This window comes from Rhyacophila brunnea, unplaced genomic scaffold, assembly GCF_057557595.1.
Source record: "Rhyacophila brunnea isolate RB1 unplaced genomic scaffold, BYU_Rbru_1.0 scaffold_7, whole genome shotgun sequence".
In the NCBI taxonomy this organism is placed as follows: domain Eukaryota; kingdom Metazoa; phylum Arthropoda; class Insecta; order Trichoptera; family Rhyacophilidae; genus Rhyacophila; species Rhyacophila brunnea.
Window position 1 is genome coordinate 45573587 of NW_028233339.1, and position 25238 is coordinate 45598824.

A 25238-nucleotide genomic window follows, 5' to 3' on the forward strand; every position below is an offset into this window, starting at 1 on the left:
TCCTTCAAACGCCACCGGGTCGACGTGTGTGATTTGTCATAATGTCGGCGATGCTTTTTGCCACCCCTTGACATTCGCGCAATCAGTATTAGTTTGATTATTTATCGAGTCATATTTTGACGTAGAACTACATAATTATTTGTATTCAGAAAGACAAGTCACCAAATCTGTAGAATCGATTATATCTGTTGAAGAAATGAAAATAGCAAATCAAAAAGTATTCCACTGTGTAGACAAAAATATCAGCTATAAATTGGTCAGAACTTCTGTATTGGCGAGTGGGGGGAAACAGGCATCGATAACTGCATTCCAGTCAGTAGCCATTTTACGCGTATAATTCCGTGAAATGTCAACATGAAGATGTTTACGGCGTGCTGTGTAAACAATTCGTTGATTTAAAATGGCTTTCGTTATTTTTCGCCAAGAATATCCTGGCGGACAGGCGAGGCACTATGCTAGTTTTAATTATTACACGGTAGCTACGAAATAAAACACTGGAATTCCTATTGAGAATATACTATAATTTAATTAAATATAATAACCTTGGAAACAAACCCTTCCTGATTACATATGTCCATTAAAGACTATTACATTCCTACATCTTGCGAAAATTTAATAACAGATCAGTTCGTTTGAATCGTGTTCGAAAGATGCCTACATATTTTCGTCGAGAAAGCAAGGAAACAGGATGAATTGTCTGTATTATAGTAATTTATAATTTAAATAGCGATTCCAGGTAATCGCTAAATAATTAAATGCCTATTAAAACATTTCTAAATGCCAGCCACCGGGAATTGTTCTGACTGCCTGCTCTCTGTATTTAATCATTGCCTGTGTAAATAGGAAACGATCCGAGTCTACAATCACTCTTCGCAGAACACTTTTGTCTTAGTTAATAAACCTGCAAGTTATAAATTCATCTCGTTATATTATTGTGTAGCGAAGGAAATTTGCCTCGAAAACAAATACACGTACGGATCGCTAAGCGGCGATAAGTCAGAAGAAAACAGGGGTGGGTTGAAACATGTTCCTGCTGTGTAGAGGTTATAATAATATGTTCTATCTTTTATTAATGGTGTAATTTCACAAATTCAGGTATTCAAGTAGCAGATTCGACGATACACGCCGATCGTTTTTTATTCGTTTAAATATCAATTACACGTGACGGTTCAGGTATAAATGCTTGGTTTGATTATTGGTTCATGAGAGATGAGTGTTCTTCCATAATATATTCCAAATTGTATATTGATGTGGCAAAATATTAGAGCTGCAACTTTATTGGTCACAAAGTAACGGTAAAATATATATGCATCTGACCAAATGTGAAAAAAGTTGATATGGCATAAAAATATATACTTATGCTTAAAATGCAACATAAAAAAATCAATCTTTTAAAAAGAAATGATTTGAGGTTTGTGTTGGGATGCTAATTCCGCTTATTTTGATATAAAATACTATATAATATAAATATCTTATAAACTGACTCTTGTCGGACTGATTTAAAAACTTTGTTTTTGCTCTCCTGTAAAATTATGTAAACAGCAGTTATAACCGTTTGCCATCACAGTACCGCGTTATGTTGCTAATATGAAAAATGATAAGTAATTAAAAAATATATTCCTTTTATTGTGTTAACTGTCACTTCACAGTGGAAATGCATTTTATTATTAATTTTAACAAACACACAAATATTATCGAACTGATTCCACTTTTTATTAAATAGCCGTAGCGGTTTCGTCCGCCTCAGAGAGTCATTTTCAACTGGGGTTGAAACCGGTACAATTATTTAATAAAAGTGTTTTTATTAAAATTAATGAAACACATATTTATTGGTCAGATTGACGGCCACAGTAATATTTTCATATGCGCCTCGAATGCTGTCGCAAACTAATGGCAATTGTATTCGGACAAGTGATATGTTTTGTAGTTTGTCACATCTTATTGTCTGTTAAAATAATGGAACGATGTCAGGCGACTATCATTATGAAAACAAACGTCAAACTGGTAGGATTTACAGATCGCGTAGCTCTCGGCCAGACGTAAAACTTAACGCATTTGATGGAATTTTTCACCCCGATCATCAAATTGGATCGGGTTAAAATATAAATATGTCGTTCACAACTCAATGAAAAGATTTAAAATCTGCACGTCTGTTCGTGTGCTCTCGGTATTATATCGAATTACATAGTTTTTTTAATTAAATACTGCAAGTTATTTTAAGAAACAAACGTCCTTTATATTATTAATTTATTTTATTGTCCCTCACGGCTGAGGATCGTCGTTCCTACTGAAATGATTTTGAACTACGAAAACTCCACCCCTCACGACCTTCCTCAACCTTCCTGAAAGACGTACTCCTTTTTATTTTCTAGAAGAGAGAAATCACTCACTCCGTACCTGGCAATTGATTTAAACTTCAACACTATCTATTATATATATATATCTATTATTACATTATTAGTCACTTCGCCATATAATGGATTTATTTATGTATTAAATGCATGATTGGAAAGTTGAAACAGCGATATTGACAAGTTTTATATTCATTATTCGCCTAAATGTGGTCTCCATATAGTTATTAACTCAGTGGTTTTATTGTATTGCAGACCAAATCGAGATTAATTTTATTTGACGTAGTAGTGCGTTAAGTTTTATGACAGGCAATTCCATTAGCTTCACAACGATTCAAGCAAGGTCAATTCTCAAAACAGCAAGTGTTGGTTGTGTTGCCATGTTTTCACTATACATTGTATATGTGCTCTCTGGCAACTCCCGGCGTGATTACTTAGTACAAATGTGATAACATCTTGACGAATCCGAACTCACAACTCACAATATTATTCTGAAACAAAGCGTACCCATTTACAAGGCAGGCAATTTGCGATGCGTAATATCATCACAAGCTATTGCCACTTTGTTTTTAAACCAGGCTCCGAATTTGGAGATTATATGTCTGAGACATAACAGTGTGTACATCGCGCACATACAGGTTTTCTTACCTTCATTTTATATTTTTTTATGATCCGTTGTTCGGCGCGTGAAAATGTTTGCACGTGTGAAGTCGGCGTAGCACCGTAGAGGCGTAGAACCGTAGCAGGTAGAAAGGTGATTTAAATATTATGTTACCGTAATAACATTATGTTTATGGTATTATTTATTATGCGTAACGGGCTTTTAAGGGTATAACGCATTTTCTTTACGTGAATTTAAAATCGATATACCTACTGAATAAATGTCACTGAAATTAAGCAGCGTTAAGGGAGAATAGTTATTTGATAGTTTATTAATAAATCTATATCGTAGTAGCAGATATTAGTAATTGATTTTATAATGTCGTAAAATTGCGCCGTTAAAAGCAACAGGATACTATTGTATTAGTATACAGATTTTGAAGATAGCTAATGTTAGCTAAAAGAAAAGTCCCAAATATGAAGAACACATAGTATTCTATATTACAGTGTAAATTCCGTTTTTTTCGTCAAATCTATTCTTCTTCCGCATCTTAGTGGAACTACAGCCTTGGCCTCTTCCAATTGACCTGCTACTATACTCCTCTTACTCGGTAATTGATATTGACCAGGACTCTTGCAATCGACATCTAGCAAGCTATTTTTACTCACTTCGGGGTTATTTGAATCGCTCCCCACCCAGTACGTGTGCATACTACCGCTAATGCATTCAGGTGGCGCTTTTTGCAAGTGGACTGTATAATTTTAAGGGTAATGTGGATTCTGGATCTAGGGGTGGGGGCGATTTAACAGGATGCCAAACACTGACCTTTTATGATGGCTCCGTGGTCTGGTTGCACTGTCACTCGTGCAGTATTGTATGTTTGGGTTACCCGGTGCGCGGCACTTGACGGTACACAGTTTATGGATGATATAATATGGGGTTGATGAATGATTATGATAGGGTATATGATTGATGGACGCGACGCGACGTTCACTCAAATCGTAACTTAGTGAAACTAAGGTCGAACAGATACTTTTGAGTAGTAGTGTTTTAGAAGTGAGATGGAATAGGGAACAGGCATGGTAGGTTTGTTTGACTCCAATAATAAGAAGAGTGATGCGTGAATTAAATGAACCCTGGTTTTATTATCTCCTTACAAATAAATATCAATTTAATTATTACAGGTAAGTTTACAGATTTATAATTTAGCTGAGTAAAATCACGTGTATGAGTTCTGGTGAATTGCGAAGTCGATCGGGCGGAGCAGAACGATAACCTTACGGTTAAATCTTTGATAACTGACTGACTATTTAATTTCATGTACTAAGTGTTTTTATAGCGATTCGATACAATAGAAAATGCTGCTATCACTATTTGGATATTTTGATAATCATGCTTTGTTGTGTAATGCATAGCTTGTTTGTAAATTATAAATAATTGATTTTAATTTTGGACAATTAAGCACTTTTTAATTATTAGGCACGATTGATTTTCATATAAACAATTTTGTGCATATCATGATAAATTGTTTGGTACATTATAAATAATTGATTAATATAATTATTAAATTATTTTGCTAAATAAGCTTTCTGTTAAAAATTGATTGATTCACATAAATTGCTTGTTCTGCTATTTCAACATTACTATGTTGCAAGATACATTGTAAATATAAATTATTGGTTTCCTGCCAAGTCATGTAGGTGGTAGGGTATTGACCTCACCACAGTGTAATCGGTAGTTAACGACGACCAAGCTATCATGGAGCCCGCAACAGGACCGCTAGCTTGGTGTCATTCGAGCTAACTAAATGTTATTTGCATTACGGTCCTTCGTGGCCCGTAATTGCTAATTGTCTGGTCTTAATACTGGGATTTGAGGGAGGTGGGAATTGGGAAGTAACGATTACGGCCACCGTAATTTTTTGCAACCACATTCGAATCCTTTGTTGAACCAGATTTGCGCTCTATTATACTATTGTTATTTCATCGTACTCTGTATGGAATATAGATAAAACTTTATCGACGTAATATTAGAAGATTACTCGCTGCACACTGGTTGAAAAACACTACCCTATGCACGTGTTATCCTAGACGAATAGTGAAATGAAAATGTATGATAAAATATTTTCATTAGTTTACCTCCGGCATACTCTAAACAGCTTTATGCTGTAAATCACTCTCCAAATGTAAATTTTAAATCACGGTTCACCTGAAGCAAGCCTTCCCCTTGATTATTGTTTTGATTGAAGCTTTATACATTTTAATGGCCAAAGTTTTTAAAACATTGTTTTAATGCTAAGCACCGCCTGGAGTTTGTTTGTTTGCCCTAAACAAAGCTTTCACTCACTCTGCACGAACAATGCCAAATTCAGAACTCTTGGCTTACCCATGTACCTACCTACCTGACAGCAAACATAACTATAAATATACATTCGCATATTGTATGATGATGTAGTGGAATACTTTATGTTTACAAAAGGATCATCGTCGTAGGGATGTCGTGTTGTGGTTTATTTAGTAAAACAAAATTCATACTTGGGTTGTTCTTAATTGTTACACCACGTGCAATCCACATAAGTTCTATTGTATTTTAATAAATTTTCGTCTTGCATTTGTACTGAGTACATTAACTTTAACATGTGCACACATTGTTAGAAGTTCACTAAATAAGCTTGCGTATAATGTTTATACTTCTATTTTAGAATCCTGGTTATGCCTTTGTAATACGACATGGTCATTCGTACGTACCATTTACTAGTGGTAGAGCGTTCGAAATGTTCATGGTTTGACCTAAACTGTCTGCATTATATTTTTTACGATTTCGTGTTAAATAATACACAACGAAGTATTTCCCCCAGTCTCAGCCTGGAAGACATTTAGACTGCAGATCAAACAAACGAAGGTTCCAGCCAACCCGGAGGCGTTTTACGTTCTCAGCCTGGAAGACATTTAGACTGCAGATCAAACAAACGAAGGTTCCAGCCAACCCGGAGGCGTTTTACGTTTTCAAGTCGGCTGTGAGCTTTCTCGATACACATCCTTCCTATGTCATGACAGCGCGCAAAAAAGTTTCACTTAAAAATATTAAATTCATATCAACCACTTCGGTAAAAAAAATACGTGAGATTTCATTTATTTCTTTCTAACACGGGATTGAAAATTGCGTGCAAAATAGCAGTCCATAGTATGCTGTACTTTGTACAATGTATGATTTCATTGATATTGTTTCGTATGATAACTAATATTATTCATGAATTTCACGAGCATACTCCAATATGGTGTGCCAAAGTTTTCACCGACACTCTGAAACAATATGTGGTCTGGAAATATTTGTGGTGTTTCAAAGCGAGGCGGTGTAATAGCATTTGTAGAGCGGTGACCTAAGACATCTGGTCTGACACTTTTCAAAACACCGACGGTGCTTATAATAACAATAATTATAATGGATGGCGTTATGCAGGACGGAATTAACCCATGGTACACGGCGGATTATAAAAACAGAAGGGTGAGTTCTGTACAATACATGTAACGAATTGAACATTGTCCTAAAATCATGGGTCCTAAAATACATATAAATACTTATCCAATTGCCCACGTTGGCCGCGTGGCTTAAGCGTCGGACTATAGTGTCGTGGGTCCCAGGTTCGAATCCTGGTTCTGACAAGTACACATATTGTTTTTAAATTTGTGTATGAGTCGGAGTATAGACCCAATAGGTTGAGCAAGTGGCTAACATCCATTTCTCGTAAAAACAAAATCTTTTAATACACACCTCCACTATGTGGAGGCCCATATGATCCTATTAGGATCGAACATGTTCGAAGATACATTCCTTATGATAAACAATTGCCATGGTGAATTTACAATATTGTATATTATAATATATATGCATATGGGTAAAAAAAGAAAAAGTATAACATTTTTCTCAAAAAGAAAAGTTATTAGGAAACAAAATCACAGAACTAATAATATAAAAGGTCACAGCGAAACCGACAAGGTAGGCATCAATCCACAGAATAGCTTCCAGTTAGGCCCTCCTCCCACGGCGCAACTGAAATCTGACAGAACTGGTTTGTGAAGGATCTCATAAACTGGCCAATGTGATGCTTCGCACACGGCGCTACTGAAACTCAGTTGAAATAATAATCACATAACCTCAAACTGTCAAACTGGACTATCAGCTGTGTTGTACAAAACACGCGCGCTTATTAGGCTATTTTAATTTAAGTTAATATTTAACAAACAATGTCTTCGAGCGGGTCAAGCGACGAGGAGACTGGTTTTGTATCAATACAACAGATACAGGAGTCAAAATAAAAGAAAATATTGGATTCATCCTTATATAGAAAGGAACATAAACTGCAGACTATTTGTTGCTGCAAAGGAACTGCAAGAAACCGATTCCAAATTTCTGGCTTTCTGTAGAATGTCCAAGAAAAGCTACCTCGAGCTTGTTAGGATCATTACTCCTGCTATTCAAAAAGAAAATACAAACATGCTCGCTTCGCTCATCTTGTACTTTTGAGTTTTGACGTCTCTGATTGTTTCGGTTTTTACGATATGACGCTAGCGGCTTTACGAAGTGCTACCAATTTTGGTAAGAAAATATGATTTTTCACCGAAATCTAATGATGTTGGTACCACTGTTTTACGGTGACTGGAAACTTCAGAGACCGCGCGACTAGCATGTCGCATCTCTTCGCGACCGTTTTGAAGCTGAGAGATTCCGGTCTCGCCGTCAGCGAGCCGCCATTGAAATACATTAGCTAGATACTGGCTGGAATTTTAGTTTCAGTTCCGACGGACATAAGTTGCGCCGTGGGAGGATGGCCTTAGGCCTGGTGTATGTGTGAAACTCCACCGGGACGGCATACATTTTACATGACTTGATACTGTGCTCCGTGGTCTGAATCTTATTACATTCGCAAAGTGATGACTCTTTCAAGCTCCCTCTTATGCATCTTAAAGCACACCTGGAAGCACTTAATGCACTTGCAACGAAAGCTCTTAAAAATACATTACATAAAAGATGACACAAGACCAACGCAAATCATATACAAACGTTGCATCCTACATGCACTCGTGAGTCATACATAATTCATAATTTAAATACACGTCGGCGAACTTTAAAATTTTCAGAAAAATACCGATTTAAAAAAAAAAACTAGATTTTTTGACTAGCTCTTAATTACGAGGGTGGGTCAATAATTCCTTAGAAAAAAGCATTAAAACAGTTTTTTTTTTGTATTTTTTTTTTATTTCTCAACATAATCTCCTTGGAGCTCAATACACTTGGTTAGACGTTTCTCAATTTTTTTTAAACCGTCAGAAAAATAAGTTTTCGGAAGGTCCTCAAAACATTTGTCCGATCGATGACTTCTTCATTTGAAAAAAAAACGTTGTCCACCTAGCCATTTTTTTAAGTTTGGGAAAAGGAAAAAGTCACTGGGGGCTAAATCTGGCGAATACGGTGGGTGGTCGACCAATTCGAACTTCAATTCTTCAATTTTAGCCATTGATCGTAAACATGTGTGAACACGGGCATTGTCCTGATGAAAGAGGATTTTTTTCCTGTTTAAATGAGGCCGTTTTTCTTCAATTTCGTTTTTTAGCTGGTCCAATAAAGATGCATAATAATCCCCTGTTATTGTTTTTCCTTTTTCCAAATAGTCAACGAAAATAATTCCACGTGCATCCCAAAATACAGTAGCCATAACCTTACCAGCTGATTTTACGGTTTTCGCCTTCTTTGGACATGGTTCGCCTTTCGCAATCCACTGCTTTGACTGTTCTTTCGTCTCGGGAGTATAGTGGTGTATCCATGTTTCATCTACAGTCACAAAGCGACGAAAAAATTCATCCGGATTGCGTTGCATGAGCGACAACAGGGCTTTAGAGGCCACCACCCTATTGCGTTTATTGTCGACTGTGAGCAAACGCGGCACCCATCTTGCAGAAATTTTTTTCATGCCCAATTTGTCATGTAAAATAGAAATGACGCTACCTTTTGAGATCCCTGTAACCTCAATTATCTCACTCAACTTTAATCTTCGGTCACTTAACACCATATCGTGGATTTTATTGATCATTTCTGGTGTAGTCACCTCTACAGGATGTCCTGAGCGTGGTTCATCCTTTGTTGATGTACGACCACGTTTAAATTCATTTAACCAGTTATAAATAGTTGCAAGTGAAGGAGCAGATATGCCGTGAACTAAATCCAACTCATTTTTTATTTCCTTTGCTGTTAACCCTTTTATATTAAAATGTTTAATAACAGCTCTAAACTCAATTTTCTCCATTTTTGTAAACAAGCAATTTTTTTTTTTAAATGTACGAAAATAAAAAACAACAACCCGACCAATCTGATTGAAACTTAGCAGCATACTGAATCGGTAGTGCCGCTGCATGAAAACAAACCGCTTACAGTACTAGTCGCGCCACCTGTCGGCTTTTCTAAGGACTTATTGACCCACCCTCGTATCTTGTTAAATTACACACTCAAGAAAAAAACTGCTTATTGGAACGCCGTTGGTTTATTTCTATACACTTTAACTTACATTACTAAATTATATAATGGTTTCTCGTTGTTTTTATTTTTAAAGTACCAACTTTCACTCAGACGTTTAATCGTTTGTTTACGTAAGGAATTGCAAATGGCCGACAATAATAAATTCGCTGCTTAGGCAACGGAACAATTCCATACTATAATATTATACTGTATAATCGTCACGATTGCAGTACCATACGGTGGCGTAAAGGTAGTGCGTTCGGCTGATAACCGAACAATCGATGGTTCGAATCCAATCGAGTGCGTTTTTTTTGTGTGAAAAAATAAATAATGTGTTACTTGTCACACGCCAAAAATACACTCTGAGCTGATTTCCCAAACGCGCCAACAGAAGTATAACTTTAAAAACAATTAAAAAGGTTGTATTACCATTTTCCACCACTATCATAGGTACTGAACCCACTGTTCGATCGTTTTGGTTCTCTCCAGAAAATGTCTTTATTGCGCTTGTGTCCGTAGCAAACTCTCTTCGATCCACACTGTGTATCTTTCTGCACATCATGCTGATCATTCCTTTTCTCTCTCTAAGCTTACGTGAGGATTATTTCACAATGCATGCGATGTTACGCAATGTTATGCGACGCATATGGGATACGCATATCACATATTTTTTAATAGGTACTAAATTCGACACATTGCAGAAAATGCGTATCTGTTTCTGCCGTCTGTCTACGCAAAAAAAAACACATTTTTGTTTGTTTTTTCAATGCGATCCAGGGCAATGACTCATCGGGTTGGTGAACGGTTAACAACTATTCTCCGTAAAAATTCTATTAATATAACCCTCACTCTATGCTACGAAGATACTAAGTAATTACACTCTTGTGTCTGTCACTTAAATATAAATATTAGTGTATTTTATCTCAGATTATAAACCAACAGACTGTAAAGATTACTTACCTACTATTCAGAAAATAACATTAAAAATAAAAACTATATTCCGAATCGATTTAAAACAACGAATTTAACAAGGAAAGAAATTACTTATTCATAATAGTAATTTACTTTTGTGCGATAGATTCTTTTTGCACGAATACCATACTTATCCATTTGTTGAACACTTCGCTTTGTCTATTCTGGGCAATCTCACCGACAAAGGCTTTCCGGCTCTATTTGGACAGTTCTTGACAGTTTGTATTGTCGAATGCTAATTCCCTGTCAGAAAACTCATAAAGCTTTACGTGAAAGTGTATTTTCTTTTTAAATGTATTCCAGAGTTGTAGCTTTGTTGACATTGACCTGTACAATCGGCAGCCAGCAGCACCATTTATTACACGTAGCTTGTTTATGTATACTGGCTGGCTAGAAAGCAAAGTTATTGGCACCACACAGCTTATTTCAATACACAAATATATATATATATATATATATATATTACTATCGCCTACAGTTTAATAGGTACATGCGGTAGTAAAGTATGTATATTAAGAGGGTTCTTTTTTACACTTTAATATTGTGAGAGGGTGTATCGTTGAACATGAATGTCAAAACGGCAATTAAGTATACCAACATGTCATTTTTATTAATTGTTAAATTCAAATTGAATTCAATTTTGTATTTTATATTTTTGTGTTAGAAATAAAAAACACTTAAAATTAATATTTAAAATGTCTGCTAGGATGAAACCTGTCTAGTTTGTTATGTAACTATCACTTATTCAGATCACGCGGTGAGCTTATTAAAGTATGAATACAGAAATTTACGATAGTTGGATAATTCCAAGTCACATTTGAATAAAATTCACCCCCTTAGAGGTATTAAATAAAAAGAGGGGCAAGGAATCGGCTTTCTCATACAACTGAATGAAGCAAGCCAACAATATCCGACAACATAAAAGAAAATGGCGACGCGGTAAAAAAAAATGCAGAGCATCACGGAGGATTTACTTTGGTCATTATAACGTACCCATATAATATAATGGTAACGTGGAAATTTTGCCGCAACTTGATTACCAGCCTGCCTCACCATACTTTTTCACCATACCTGCCTGATTCACCATACTTTCATGTAACCTGCCGCCCTTAGGTCACCCCCTTCTTCACTATATATAAATAATATTTTTAATTTTTTTTTTATTCGACGAATAATTCACAAGATTTAAAAATGTAACATTCTAATTATTGAACATAAGTACATTATTTTGAAAACACTTATGAGATAATATATTAAAGCCAATATAAAACATCTTTTTGAAAAAGGTAAGACACCCCGCAAGAATCGAACCTGCATCTCTCGGGTATCGCGCCCACGCACACAGTCCACTATGCTAAAGGAGTCATACTTAATTACGACAAATTTTAACTATTGGCCTTTTAATACTCACTGAAGTGCTTTCCAAATTAAGCTACTATTGGTAATCGGCTTTTGTAATTTAAATCAAAGTAGGTATTATGACACCCAATTTCATTAGATTATTTGAGTATTTAGATACAACGACTGCAATTCGCACGTCTATGATGTATATAGCCCGTTGACATATAAATAAAAACAATATACACAATTCTTAAGAAATTTTCAAAATCAATTGTTTACAAAATAAGATACCGCCTCTAGAAAGAAAGAAATAGAACGTACTGAGCTGGTATAATATGTACTGGGTTTAATCATAATAACCGATGACCTGATTTCAGGTTTATGTCACGTGTGTTTATTTATTTAAAATCATAATACAAATATATGTATATAATATATATATATATATAGTCTTGTTGTTATGTCACCAGTGAAAATGATATTAGTCACAACATCTAGTGGTATTCCATCTTCCTGAGTGATGGAAATCAGACACATTCAAATATCCGTAATTGCTACGCGCGTAGTACGAGGGTGGGTCAATAATTCCTTAGAAAAAAGCATTAAAACAGTTTTTATTTTTGTATTTTTTTTTTATATCTCAACATAATCTCCTTGGAGCTCAATACACTTGGTTAGACGTTTCTCAATTTTTTTTAAACCGTCAGAAAAATAAGTTTTCGGAAGGTCCTCAAAATAAGCATTTGTCCGATCGATGACTTCTTCATTTGAAAAAAAACGTTGTCCACTTAGCCATTTTTTTAAGTTTGGGAAAAGGAAAAAGTCACTGGGGGCTAAATCTGGCGAATACGGTGGGTGGTCGACCAATTCGAACTTCAATTCTTCAATTTTAGCCATTGATCGTAAACATGTGTGAACACGGGCATTGTCCTGATGAAAGAGGATTTTTTCCTGTTTAAATGAGGCCGTTTTTCTTCAATTTCGTTTTTTAGCTGGTCCAATAAAGATGCATAATAATCCCCTGTTATTGTTTTTCCTTTTTCCAAATAGTCAACGAAAATAATTTCACGTGCATCCCAAAATACAGTAGCCATATCCTTACCAGCTGATTTTACGGTTTTCGCCTTCTTTGGACATGGTTTGCCTTCGCAATCCACTGCTTTGACTCTTCTTTCGTCTCGGGAGTATAGTGGTGTTTCCATGTTTCATCTACAGTCACAAAGCGACGAAAAAATTCATCCGGATTGCGTTGCATGAGCGACAACAGGGCTTTAGAGGCCACCACCCTATTGCGTTTATTGTCGACTGTGAGCAAACGCGGCACCCATCTTGCAGAAATATTTTACATGCCCAATTTGTCATGTAAAATAGAAATGACGCTACCTTTTGAGATCCCTGTAACCTCAATTATCTCACTCAACTTTAATCTTCGGTCACTTAACACCATATCGTGGATTTTATTGATCATTTCTGGTGTAGTCACCTCTACAGGACGTCCTGAGCGTGGTTCATCCTTTGTTGATGTACGACCACGTTTAAATTCATTTAACCAGTTATAAATAGTTGCAAGTGAAGGAGCAGATATGCCGTGAACTAAATCCAACTCATTTTTTATTTCCTTTGCAGTTAACCCTTTTATATTAAAATGTTTAATAACAGCTCTAAACTCAATTTTCTCCATTTTCCATTTTTCCATTTTCCACAAGCAATTTTTTTTTTAAATGTACGAGAAACACACAACAACCCGACCAATCTGATTGAAACTTCGCAGCATACTGAATCGGTAGTGCCGCTGCATGAAAACAAACCGCTTACAGTACTAGTCGCGCCACCTGTCGGCTTTTCTAAGGACTTATTGACCCACCCTCGTATCTACCTACGCCGTAGAAGCTACGGATTCAAATTCGGAAGAGTTGGAGTTCTACACTTCAGTAGGATTGAATTCCGGTACAATAAAATATTTTATTTTCTCCGAATTTAAAACAACGTTGTTGCACATATTATTGTATATGCATGTTATATTATAATATACCTACTTTTCATATTGCGCTATATGGATTCCATGTCACACATATTTTTTTTTATAATAATTCACATAATATTTATTTATTTAGAAAAATAGTATTATGGCATTACAGCGATTGGCCAATGCGCCATATAATACATACAAATTATAAAAATGACTTATTACAATACCAACCAATATAACAAGAAAGTAGAAAAGAAAGTATGTGCTTGTGTAGATATCAAAGTAAAATGATAAATACAATTATAAATTTAATCTACTTAACACGTCCACAGACATGATATAGTTAATAAAAAATAAATCAACCTTTATGGTGCCATCAAATAAGTTAATCGCACGATACACAGCATCATGAGACATCACATCTGTTCTGCGACGAGGTATCATGAAGGCCGTAGTGTTACGAGTGATATTGGTGGGAACATTAAAATTAATATTTTTGCCAGTATATACGGTTTGTAAATGAACCCACGATGAAGTAAAAAGAAATGCTTTAAAAGAGCAATCACTCTTCGGGTGGACAAGGATTGCATTGATAGCATACACAGAAAAAAACGAGTTGGAAAATTCGTTTTAATATCATTATCATAAGAAAAGAATCCGTATTTCCTTAAGTAGAGAAATCTAAGAAATCTATTGTGGACTCGATCCAACGTAATTGTGTGGACGGACCTGTTAGGACTCCAAATAATGCTGGCATATTTAAGAATACTCAACACAATTAATGATACGTATAATGTACGTAGCACTCGGACGTTTTCAAATAATGATCTAACTATTACATTATTCCTTTGTTAGAATAAACAAAATACGCTAGACAAGTAACCAAATGTTTTCTTTGTTTTCTCCAATAATCAGAAAATGTCTGTCAATAATAATAATATAAATCTGTGCGCCATGTCGCTGATGGACGTGCATAATATATAAATGGTATACTATATATTTTTTCTTTCTTCACTGGCACGTTCTTGCCTAATACTATCCCTATATGCAAAACATAGAAAAATCTACGAAGATATGAGTTGTAGACATGTCTCACTCCATTTTCGCAGTATGTACGTCATTTTGTTTTTATTATTTTATTGATCAGCGTTTCCCAAAGCCATGAGTCGCCGGTTGGTGGTTATTGAATTAAGTAAAGAAACATTATTACTTTTGCTCTTCTAATTCTTTACATATTTAAATAATTACTTGAAAGCATGCCAACGTTCACATCGGTGGAAGTAAATTCCAAGTATACAGCATTTGTTAACAAACCTTTTTTAAGGCGGGTCATATTGTATTGTCACCTTGAATCAATCCACTGGCGAATAAAGGCATCAACATACTGATTATATTGATTTTGGTCTTGTGAGTTGCTCGTATATCCGCTTAGGTGCCTACCATCTAATCCAGCGACCTCTAGGTCTACGCCTAACTTTCAGACGTTTTATGCTTCTTCATTACCACTGTATGACTATCTATATTGGTACTTATATAAGCCAGCACAGAATATCAGTTAATGACTTTTGAATTCCAATGTATTTATATATTTTAATATTAAACTAACATACCTCCATATTATATTATACGGTTTGTAAAAACATGTTAGTATAAAACGTGATTTTTTTCATTTCAAGCACTTCGTTTAAATATAATTATTTATGTAAGACATCTTATTCGTACCTAACATTCATGAATGAGGTTCTGTGACACTCTGGATCAGTTTTATCCAGTTTTCTCTATCATATACAAGCCTTGTAGTGGATGCTAGTGAATTTTTTGATTTGGTTTCTCCATCTCATCGGTGTTCGCCCTCTACCCATTGTAGCAGGCACATTGCCCGAAACAATTAATATTTCGAGGTGATATTAATTAAACTATTTTTTTGAATTAAACATTCCAAATACAGTACATAAATGTGCACCTGGTTAGACATGCGTCGTTCATGTACAACTGACTTGAACCATGCGAGTCAGAAGCTGTCCTTGAAACAGTGTTGTCTACTCCTCACGCTCTCTCCACTCTTCTCGGTTCCTTATTCTTTGCTGCCACGTAATTTAAGAAACTTAATAATTCGTCAATCTAACGTACCTTGAGGTTGTTTTTGGTCGTGTTATATTTTTTGGGTACCACTAGATTATTTCATTCGTCCAGCAGCCATCCTGTCTGCAGAGCTGTGTCAGGTCCATCTTCATTTCTAGCATTTGTTACTAGCAATGTCTGAATTACTAAACTTTCATATTCATAATATGTGAGCACCGTAAGCACACATCGGCTAAACACCCTGCGCTTGTGTACAATCCCCACCAAGTTTGTTTTGCAGAATTTCGTCAGACATACCACCTTCTATAGAGATAGATGTAGTTACAGACACCATTGTTTACAGTTATCTGTGGGTTAACCAAGTTCATAGTTGGGTAATTATTTCGTTGAAATTAGTCAATCATACATGGAAAAAGACCCACAGCAAATGACTTATTTTAACATAATATTGGTCTATTCGAAAAGTACATACCAGTTGAGTGCGAAATTGTCTTATTTAAAATATAATATAATATTATAATATAATATGACAACAGGCAGTTTACCTTTAAATGAACAAACGGCGAATGCAAAAAACACTTTAATTTGTTTACATTTAGTATAATCCAGTTTACCTCTAGGATCCAGATTTATTCTAACGTGCGTAGTAAGTAATACATTAAAAACAATGACCGAGAGGAGGTGAGTCGCCAAAATGTGTCATGCTTAAAATGCGGTCGTGGTTCAAAGTTTGGGAAGCTTTATCGGAATATACATGTATATAAATACATACATAAAGCAGAAGAATAAATACACATGTATGGAAAAGATTGCTCTTTTTAATGCGACAAAAAGTTTCTTGTTCAATGTTCTTTTTTCCTCTCTCCCATGTTCGAGAAAGATATATTCTCTGGCGAAAATATTTATTTACCCACGCGTTCATAAAGCATGGAGTGTATTTTTGACAAATCTCACGTCGCAGATTTGCGGTGACACTTAAGGTCTGATTGAAAAAGATATTTGGGGTAGGTTTTTTTTCTAGATAGATCTTAGCGAAGTTCTACGATAACCCCAGCGTCTCACTTGCATAATCCGTTTTTTTTTGGTAATGGCAAAAACGCCAGTCATTTTCAATTTGGGCAAACCTAGAGGGAATCGGAAGATTCTCCATTGAAACTTTGACGTAGGTTACTCACGCGCTACGGCAGTCAACAAATGGAGATTGAGTGATTTTATACATAGCCCTTATTGGTCGTAAATTTCAATTTCTCTAATATTTGAGTTATTTCATTTTTTACATGATCAAAACTTTAGAGAAAATCACGATAGTCAAAATACCCAAATACTGAAAAATTAAATTTTACATAACGTTTGTAAATAAATGTAATATTTATTAAATTACAAAGTCAAATTTGATAAAGAACTTCAAAATTGTTATCTATTTCTAATGGATTTAAGTTTTGTACTATTCCATTTGAGTCGTTTTTTGCGACACGAGTTTTGCCTTTCGGCATCTTCAGGCACTGTGTACACTCACCAAAAGGCAAATACACACTGATAACGAATACTATTAACTCTAACTTATATAACAAATCAATACAATAAAATTGGTAAAAACTCTATCAACTACCTATTAAGTCAAGGATCACAATAAAAAAAATATAACAAACAAATTAAGTGTTTGTAAAAAAACCCATACCTTAATAATAATAAATAGTAATTATGAATAATATCTCATTAGTTAACGCCATTAATTCCCAATGTGTTGCCATTGTTCCCAGAATTCACGATTTTACACCTCTTGAGTGTGGTATTTTTATTGTTTATAATTATTAATGATATAGTGCCTGAAAATGCCGAAAGGCGAAACCCGGGTCGAAACAAAATAAAACGACTCAAATGGAATAGTACAAAACTTAAATCCATTAGAATTTTAATTCAAATTCCATCAAGTACCTTCGGTTGATAGTATTATTAAAGTTATATAGTTATTTATATAACTATACCATCAAGCTATGACGGCTTGAATATAATAAACATCGGTGGAGTAATTGAAGAGCTGAAGATTAAACGGGTATATATTATGACATATTAGGAAAAAATGTTAGCATTTTTTCACATCAGTACATACCTATTCATGTGTGAAAAAGTATTCACCCGTTTAATTGTTGTACGTGTGAACGCATAAATAGGTATGCGGATATGTGAATTTTTTAATCATGTCACTTGTAAATTTGTAATACCAAATCTCTCAGTGATTGTTGAAATAATCTCCGACGTCAAAACAAAATACAATACTTATATCATAATATTATTCATACCATGGGCCCGTTTCGTCCTTGTAGCACAATTATCAACTGATACGAAACATGTATTTATGCAGCTATTTATACTGAATATCAAAAAATATATACATTATACTCTCGATTATATGGGCGAATGGTGGAGAGAGGCGGCGCGGATAAACAAAAAACACGAATAATCCGAACTATGGTTTACATATTACTATTGTATTACTACTATTACTATTAACTAAAGCATATAATTATTTTAACATGTTTAATACTCATTATTTATTTTTAAAAAATCTGCAATTTTGCTTTGTTTGCAGGAATCTTGTAACGATTTTCTAAAATCAGTTCGAATTTTTGTAAAAGCTATTATATCGTTCACGGTTAATCCGCAAACAGAATAATCCGCACACGGATACTCGGGAGTTTACTGTATTTATCGAAGGCTTGAACACTTATTAAATACAATATTACAATTTCTTTTATTGTGTTAACTTTCAAATCATGGTGGAACCGCATTGTATTATTGATTAATTTTATAAAACGCAACATTTTTTAATACTTATTCCACTTTTATTATTTAACAAATTTGGACCGGTTTCGTCCGCCTCAAATGTTGAAAATGTCCCTTTGAGGCGGACGATACGGTCCAAATTTATTAAATGATAAAAGTGGAATAAGTACTAAAAAAATGCGTTTTATTAATCTAATCAATAATACAATATTATAAGAAAATACTCAGCTCAAAAACCTATACTTTATGTACGTTTATATACGTTTTAACTTGATTTTTTCATTACAAGTCTTTTTTGGTACTGCTGTACGCACTATATTCCTTAGATGCTATTTTTACTCACCCACAATAATTAGTTACAATATTGTTTTGGCTTCTAGTTGATTTAATAACATTTTCTTGCATGATTGAAAGCGTGTTTGATTGGACTCCTTGCCGATGTCTCGATTTTGCATGCGTCCAACACCGACATCAACAACAGCGCGTGGTGTTCCTGTTGCGGAATAATTTATCCTCGGGCGTTTAGAAGCCATTTCGGGGGATCTCCCCCCAACCTTTATCGCCGTACGTGCTACAACTTTTCGCCCGGCGTAGCAACCGTGCTCTACGGAGACGCGTAGTGGCCTCTACGTCGGAGCTTCGGGAGTTATTATTACACGACGCCGCTGAAACTTGTCCGGGCCGGTGATTTAATAATTGATTCCAGACAATTCACAATATATATGTATGTGTATAAGTATATATATTTATTGGCGAGTGAAACACAACTTCTGAATAGTTTTGTTTATTTTTGAAACTTTTGTCTGCGTATCCAACCGGCGTATAAATAACATTTTACAATGTTTGATAAATAAAAAACTGCCCTGAAGCGTCTGTTTAAGTAGGTAGTGTAATTTTGTAATCTTTAAATTAATATTTATGTACACATAATTATATTATCTCCTGGTGCAGTGCGTACGGCGCTGGCCTTCCATCCCGGAGTTCTGGGTTCGATTCCCGGTAAGGTCAAAATATATTTGCATAATTTAATACGTAAATTTTTCAAGCCTGGGAGTTTTACCATTATTATTGGGCTATGGGCGATATCATATTCTTTAACACGTGTTTAGGTTTAACTATATATACCAACCACACTCAGTAGGGTAAGCCGGTTCCCTTTCATGCTGTGTCCCTGGTATTTAAAAAGATTTCTGGGCTAACTTTGTAAATGGTGTATTTATGTGTTGGTTTAATCACGAACTGTATGTATAATGTCGTTGGTAAACTGTTTATCATGCAATTTATAAAGATCCAACGACTCATTGAAATAAAGTCAGAACCCAAATTGCGTATCAATTACAAAATTTTACCGACTATATTTTATTAAATATTATTTAACGTTCACATTGAAGATATAATGCACTTGTTGATGAAATAATATTTTTAAAAAGTGCTATAACCACAGTTGTCTGATGTGCGAAATACGGTTTTATTCTCAATTTTAGTACATCAACGTTTACAATAATACTCTTTCACTGTATTAATATATGCCATGAGCTCATGAAATGTTGAATTGTAAGATGAGAAAGGATACTGAAATATAACGACATAATATTCACATTTCCTACAAAGTCTACAGATTATTTAAACATGGTTTTCAAGATAAACCGAATTTTAAATTTTCGACCTTCACACAGCACCCGTTCCCTAAAATAAAAGTCAGAGCCGATGTCGTCCACTTGGCGACAACTGATGCAACAAATAAATATTTTCAATCATACAGCTATTCATACTGACAATTTAAAGACAACAATTTAAACAATTATTATATTAAAATACTATCGACTGAAGGTACTTGATGGAATTTGAATTTAAATTCTAATGTATTCAAGCTCTGTACTATTGTACTATTCCATTTAAGTCGTTTTTGCGACCCGGATTTCGCCTTTCGGCATCTTCAGGCGCCGTGTACACTCACATAAATAATAATGATCTATTATTAGGTTTTGACGACTTATTATAATATGCTATGGAGTGTATTGTTATTAATAAGATAGGGTTTTTACTAATAAGGTTTTTTACTGACACTTCAACTATTCATAATTTGTTTATTGTATTTTTTGTGACCTTTGACGTGATAGGTAGGTAATGGAGTTTTTACCTACTTTATTGTATTGATTTATTATATAAGCTAGAGTAAAGAGTGTTCGTTGTCAGTGTGTGTTAACCTTTGGTGAGTGTACACGGCGCCTGATGCTGCCGAAAGGCGAAACCCGGGTCACAAAAAACGACTTAAATGGAATATTACAGAACTTGAATGCATTAGAATTTAAACAGTTATTGTTTATTAAAGACTTGAATACACTCTTAAAAAAATGTTTGCTAAAAAATGAGTGATTTTAATTTACCCTAGCTTCACAGAATACATTAATATACCTTGATTATGTCAGGCTACATAAAATTAATGCTGCTGACAATCTAATTTGAATGATGGTTATAGGGAATTCAATCAATTAAAATTAATACGCAATATGTGACATCAATTAATCATCATTATCGCAATTAAATCAACTGTTATTTCACTAAGCAGCTTATATACTAATTGTCATTTGAAATTAATTTAAATTCCTAAGTTGTTGGATATCGTTAAATTTTTTTATTTTTATCATTTTACTTTCATATTTATGATAAATCATTTCTACCATGAGTGGATTTAACATTCATAAATTATTCTGTATATTTCGTGAGGTAAGCATTTTCATATTTATTTTACTATAAGTAAATTAACTTGGAAGAAGTCTGTAAACTAAAATTTATACCACATATTAAATGGCACTAAATCACTTGATAACTTAATCAACTACGTACGTGTTACGGCGTAACATTATTAGTTGTCTGCTTTTTATTAATAACAAAATATACTAATTTTTTAAAATATAAATAAAGCAAAATAAGCTAATCCGTGATATTTTGTCGAAAATATATTTATTCTTCTCCGGTACTACATCCCAGTGTGGCTTAATTTAATACACAAAAACCGATAGTCAATAATAATGCAATTTGTAAGCATTTCATGTATGACCTACTAGTTTAAATTGTCGCAATTAGACAGGACGCTCATAGCATAATTGGTTAATGCAACAGTTGGCGCAATACCAGTTGCTTTACGGGTTCAAATCCCGTCGAGCTTCGTATTTTTTTCAAATATGATTTTTTCTAGTGGGTAATATATCTGAGATGTTTTCAAGTTATGTATGTTCAATAAACTATTTGTTATCAATTCATTCTTCTTTAATCTTCTATTCACTGCTGAGGGTCGTGATTTTAATCAAATTTATATTAGAATTTATCCTCGGCAGAACTTTATGCTATTTAGTACTTAAATTAAGGCCTTTACGTGTCTTCTTTGCACTGTTTGCTAATAACGAGTCATTTATCGCAAGCTTTTCCAAATTTTTCTTGTAATATCGGCATACATATTCTTCTAGTTGTAAAATCGCACGATTCTGACTAAATCCTATAGAAATGTCATAAAATGTGTATTGAAAGGGTACAGATACCCAACTAGCTGTTGGGGGCCCATCGGTTGGCATAATGGCTAATTTTTACGCTTTAAAAATTCGGCGTTATATGGCGAGCATGAAGTTCTCAGCTGTCAGATCGATGACTTTTCTTTTTTATGTTTTCCCTTATATATATTCTACTCTTGTGAGTCCTTTAAAAATAAATTCAGAACATTACCAGACCTACATAAAATACATTCCTCGTCATCTTGTAGTATATCCGTTGAAGACTATGCATGATACAGCGTGAGCTGGGTCTTCATCTACTAATTGTGTACCATCACCGTATGGTATAACCTCGTATATGAATTGAGCCTTTGCCCGAAATAATGTTGTATCCAACAAAATTATCAATGTTGAGTTATTGATGGAATAATGTTGGCTATGTTTTTATGCATCGTTTAAGGTAGGTACTATGGCAAAGAAAAAATATTTAGGCTTGTGGCAGCATTTTAAAGTTATCGGTTTGTGGCATTGATATACTACTAGATGAGCAGTTCCCATACAAGTGTCATTTTAAAAATGTACCACAAAAGATATAACGAATATCGTCTTATAATATTTCCTTGTAGGTATAATGCGTTAAGACCGTTAACATGGATTCCCGAATTTCACCCGTATTGCCCTGGCTGTAAAACTAAATTTGCGTTCTTGGAATAGTGAACCTAAGGGTGGCTGCAACGCAAAACAGACAGAGCAAGTCGGCATGCGCTGACTATTAGTTAGAGTAAGATGCAAGCTAGACCGGGCTTACTCAGTAAGTTTTAACAAAGGCCGACTCGCTGAAAATCGGGCGTCATTTTAAGAAGCATATGATTCATCCAGTAGTATATCAATGGTTTGTGGAAGAACGTTGTATTTATGTTATTGTCAAAATGGCGTCGCTGTCCGTCAATCTCACGGAGCGTGGTATAATTCACTTGAATAAAGGAAGAAAACGGACATCTAATGTTTTAAACTTGAAAAATATCAAAGCTAGGAAGCTGAAGGATGTAGGAAAAGAGTATTTATCCAGAAAAAATATTATTAAGTCTGCAATTGACCCGTCGAAACAGTTTTGTGGAATAATGTTGTATACCATTTGACAGTTAGTTCTCTTGATCTCATGAATAAAATTGTTACGTTCGACGTATTATTATTATTATGTCGAACGTTAATCGATTGTATTCAATTGATTTATCCATATTGTTATTGGAAATGTTGTTTGGTAATAATGCTGGCATTATAGTTTTTTTTAATCGTTCCTGGTTATATTTTGCTAGGTCGCGTTTGTGCCAAAAAAATTTGAATCCGGGATGTGTTCTCGATTTTAATATCAAGACAAATATTCAATTAGCATTCAGGTTCCTGAATCACAATGGACAAAGTCATCATCTCGTCTCATGTATTGAGAATCGAATGTCGGACGCTATGTTCAGAAAGCAGACGGAGATAATTCTAAGCTCAAAGACCTCAATGACATGTGTGAATTCATGTTGGATGAGCATGTTGCTTTTTTAAGGCACTCTTGAGTGAAGCAAAATAAATAAAATACATTTTGCGGGATAATGTTGTATGTGAAATTTTCATATACAACATTTTTCCACTAATTTACTATATTTTTTGTAATACATTCAAATTTAATTGCCTTTTTTCACCACTTTACATTTAAAACTCTTAATAATTGTGTGTTTATTGTATTTAAAATATAAAATGTAACAAAACATAACTGGTATAATATTTTCCATTTTTCTCAAAACAAGAATATTGTTGGATACAACGTTATTCCGGGCAAGGGCTCAATTGTACAGCAACCCAGTCAAAAATCGATGGTCTAAATAGTTAAAAAAGGCGTGTTTGAACGCATTTTTTGTAATCAAAAATAAACTCAATAATATTATAACGTGCTAATTTATTTATGTTCGTTAAATTTTCCCTTGGCGAAATATTAATTATAAATTTAATACGAAACAAAAAAAAAGATTTACATTTTATACTGTAATGAGATACGGTAAAATTTAGGCAGAGGTATTTTCATTTCGCGAAAAAATGTATTATTACAAATAATAAATATTTTTACATCGAAACCTCAAAAACTTGAGCCTGCGGCTGCGAACCTTATTGTTGTTTTTACTATAAATTGCGCCATTAAAATTTCGATTTTTTCTTTTGTTTTTAAATTATATTAGAATAGGCTAGGCAGAAAATTTACCTTGGTCGCTTTAAATATAAACCCGTTACGACCCACCGTACCTACATAATATTATATAATGCTATGTATGTTTATTTATATATATTTGTGGTATTTTATCAGTTTGTGATACGTGCGCAATTTGTAAAATACACTTTTACAAAGCTTTGTCAACTCTCTCATTTGCTATGCTCAATCCGAATTATTAAAATAATGAATTTAGAACAGTGATGCACAACATTTTTATCGGTAAGTCCAATTTATTCATTTGCCAGTTTATTATTTGTGCGCTGTACAAGGTACAAGTATCGCCGATAAAGATATATTCTCTTGAACATACATAATTTTGAAAACACTTTTTTGAGAAAATATATTATAACCAATAGAATAAATCTTTTTGAAAAAAATTAGACACCCCGCAGGAATCGAACCAGCATCTCTCGGGTATCGCGCCCACGCACATAGTCCACCATGCTAAAGGAGTCATACCTAATTACGACAAACTATTTGCCTTTTTAATACTCACTGAAGCGCTTTCTAAATTGAGCTACTGTGTTGGCAATCGGTTTTTGTATTTCAAATCAAAATAGGTTTTACTTTAATTACTAACCGACGTCACGGATCACTCCCAAGATTTTTTGTTGCGACTTACCCGAACTTGCTAATTATTTTTAATTAACTATTTTTTTTATTCAACGAATAATAATTCACAAGAATTAAGGGCGGACGTGCTCAGCGTGGGTCAAAATTAAGCTTTTTTCTATTTTCAAAGCATGATCCTGGAAATACCTTAAACGTTGTAGATAATCTATTTATATAATTTTGAAGCCTTATTATCCTTTATATTTATTTTAAACATTTTATGACTGCATAAAGTATTTTTTATTACATAAAATAGTATTCTTTTAATACAGGA

The 25238-nt window shown here is 34.3% G+C and overlaps 1 protein-coding gene across 1 annotated transcript in view; it reads left to right on the forward strand.

Annotated features, from left to right (window-relative positions):
- The window catches only part of rl (Mitogen-activated protein kinase rl), a 296415-nt gene that overhangs the window by 192724 nt on the left and 78453 nt on the right, over nt 1-25238 (forward strand). The gene's annotated exons all lie outside the window — the stretch shown is intronic.